This window comes from Sinocyclocheilus anshuiensis, unplaced genomic scaffold, assembly GCF_001515605.1.
Source record: "Sinocyclocheilus anshuiensis isolate Anshui unplaced genomic scaffold, SAMN03320099.WGS_v1.1 scaffold1291, whole genome shotgun sequence".
Classification (NCBI taxonomy): domain Eukaryota; kingdom Metazoa; phylum Chordata; class Actinopteri; order Cypriniformes; family Cyprinidae; genus Sinocyclocheilus; species Sinocyclocheilus anshuiensis.
In genome coordinates, this window is record NW_015540928.1 from 440,141 (window position 1) to 443,515 (window position 3,375).

The window sequence follows — 3,375 nt, forward strand, 5'->3', positions numbered from 1 at the left end:
TATATATATATATATAACATATCTAAATATGTTAAAATTCCAAAGTAAATGTGTGGGGGTTACAAAAAAATGTATAAATAAATTGGTGTGAAAAATTAAGAAAAATAGTAAATAAATATTAGAGTGACACTGAACTTAAAACAAGTGAATGTATTTTTCAAATGCACTTTACAGTGTCTTATCTTTGACGATTAATGTTGCCTGCTCAGCCTTGAATGATACATTGATTGCTTGATTGTTTTTCCTTGGGAAGTGTTGATCTGTTTGGGGAGGGGGGCGCGCCGCGCACTGCTCAGAAAATACAGAGATTCTGTGGTGAAGCAGCAGATCCGTGTCCTGTGTTTTATATACTTTCACATCTCCTCTCATCAGGTATGAAATGCATGTAAATGTAATAAGAATGCATTCTTAATGTGTTGAAGTTATTGGAAATGCAAATGTTATCCTTGAAAAGGTGAATAAGTTTGTGCGTTTAAAAATGAGTTTGTATCACCCATTTCATGCTAATGATGGAGACAACGTGTTAGTCCGCATCTATTGAGCGAAATACAAAAACATATAGCTTATTTGTGATAAATGTGACAAAAACGGTTTATCAGTTACAAATGTGTGTTCTAAAGGTTGAAGAGTTGATTAAACGGAGTTTCATATACATTCCTGTATTTAAAAAAAAAATGCAGATAGTATCCCGAAGATCTAATAAGTTACAATGTGTACATAAAAACGATTGTAACCGTCCATTAAGTCGAGTTTACATTATGTGAGTATTAAAAATGCATATAAAAAGTGATTATTGTTATAAATATTACTGTTATATGTTCTCAGAAACCTATAAATATACCATTGAAAATATATTTTAAATGTGTCAAAAGGTGTATTAAGTGTTGGAATATCTGTACAGTTCATATGTTTGAAATAAAAAATATTTAAAGGAAAGTACCATGCACATGTTGCCTGTTAAAGGGGTCATATGATGCGATTTCAATTTTTCCTTTCTCTTTGGAGTGTTACAAGCTCTTGGTGCATAAAGAAGATCTGTAAAGTCATGTAGTTTAAACGGAAGTAGGAAGTAGGCGATTCCAGACCTCCTCCACAGACTAACGTTACTGATTCTGTTAAGAGTAGGATGGGACTGACTTTGACCGATAAATACAACTCGTTACTTTTCACACTGGAATTGGGTGAGTCATTAAGTTAAAATGTAATGCAGGGTATTGATTCTTGTTTTATTTTGTTGTAATAATTACATTAAAAAAAAGCTGGAATTCAATTTTCAAACCTTGCCTTTGGTTAGAAAATATTTTTTTTTATTTAATGTAATCTTTAGCCTATCTATTGATTGAATGTTAGTCTGAAGGTCACAGTTTAGTGAATTTGGGCTGTTTGGTTTATAAGTTTCAAAGTGAGGATGATATTAAACACTCAGGCTTTTTTAAGCCTGAAAATTTGTGTGTATTATTCCGGGTGATTTATTCTGTTGTATTTCAGTTTCATTGGTACAGGCATCATGTGCTGGAGGAACATGTGAAAATGTATTTAAAGGTTTCTCAGACTGCCTGCTCAGCCTTGGAGAAAACATGGTGAACTATTCCCAAGAGCTGGATGACAGATTAAATATCTGGTGGTCTTTCTCATATTCACATATCCATGAGTGGAACTCCAGCCATCCATGACTCACAATACTGAAACATATTTCATTCGCAAGCTCTAAAACAGATTGTGCACTTTGTGTTTATCCTCATGCAGATATTGGAATGACTTCCACTCGTGCACCTCCACTGCAATCGCAGATTGTCAAGAAGGAGCAAAAGACCTTTGGGAAAAACTGAAACTGCAGTCCCGGAGCTTGGACTATCAGGGAAGCTTGTTTGAATTATGCTCAGAGGATAATGGAGTATCCAGAGTTTTATTACCAGTGGAACTGAAGATACTGCTGATGTGTTTTACCACACTGGTGGCTTGGCTTGCTTTTGAGTAATAAACCCAAAGATCTGACCTGAAACAAGTTCCTAAATGGATAATATGCACCCCTGTCTCTCTTCAACTGAATCAGTTCATGTTTTGCTGCACATAATGATGATTATGTTAAATATACGACTTGCTGGCACTCCTTGACCTTTGGAAGAATTCACAAATAACTCTCTTAAATGGTTTAGGGATCTGTTTTTTTCTTACCAAAAATTGAAAATTATTCAAAGTAAAAATGTGAATTATATTATATTATATTAACACATTTTCTTCTTGGACCATTATTGGGTAAAAACAGCAGACATTCTGCAATGAGGACCAATAATTAGAATAATTTAATATTATTATTATTTAAAGCACGCCTAAAATACATGTTATTGTCTGAAAAACACATATTTAACATAACAGACTTTTTTCTTCATAGACCAATCTGCCCAAACAAAATTAACTTAATAAAAATGGATTATTGTAATACAGAATAGGATAATGACATTTACTTGTAGACAAATACTTATAAGTTAAAGATGACATATCATGAAAATCTGATTTTTCCAGGTTTTAAAGAGGTCATATGATGCGATTTCAATTTTTCCTTTCTCTTTGGAGTGTTACAAGCTCTTGGTGCATAAAGAAGATCTGTAAAGTTGCAAAGACTAAAGTCTCAAATCCAAAGAGATATTCTTTATAAAAGTTAAGAGTCAGCCACACCTACCTAAAACGGCTCGTTCTAACACGTCCCCACATGTCTACGTCACTATGTGGGAAGATTTGCATAACGCCGCCCAAATGTTCACGCAAAGAAAGAAGGCGTAACTTTTATTCTCGCTGTAGTATTGTTGCTGCCGCCGCCATGTCATGAAGGCGCTGTGTGTTTCGTTGTGAAAGCGAAACTACTTTGTTTGGCCTTCCAAAAAAGTGCTATAATCAGGTCCCTGGTGCATCTGCCAACCAAGAAAACGTGAAAAAGATTTACCCAGTAACTTTATTTTGGTAAGCCTTTTTCTGCAAGCGTCTGAGAAAAGTAGCGCGTCTGATTTCGCTCCCCTAGTGACGTTGCAAAGGGATCTCACCAGAGACTTATATTACATATTGTAAAAAGGGACATATTATGTCTCCTTTAAAGTTTAAAAAGCTTAAAAGGCATTTGAGCAATACATAAAATTTTAGAAAAGTGTCTTATCTTGTGTTGAAACTGAAGCAAATTAAGGGCAAATCAAATCAATCAAATGTTTGAATAAAAACCTGTATTTTTTATTCAAAGGTTTTTTTCTCATATTTTTTGCTTGTTTGACTTCTCTGTTCAGTACAGCACTAATGATCTGTTGTATTTTGAGATTCTAAGTCAGTGTTTCCCAACCTTTTTTTAGTCGCGGCACCCTTTGGAAATTTTAACAAACTTGTGGCACC

The 3,375-nt window shown here is 34.3% G+C and overlaps 1 long non-coding RNA gene and 1 pseudogene across 1 annotated transcript in view; one reads left to right on the top strand and one right to left on the bottom strand.

Annotated features, from left to right (window-relative positions):
• LOC107689408 (uncharacterized) overlaps positions 1 to 3,375 on the bottom strand; it is a 12,441-nt gene that overhangs the window by 4,382 nt on the left and 4,684 nt on the right. The gene's annotated exons all lie outside the window — the stretch shown is intronic.
• Positions 1,082 to 2,092, top strand: LOC107689407 (neuritin-like; annotated as a pseudogene).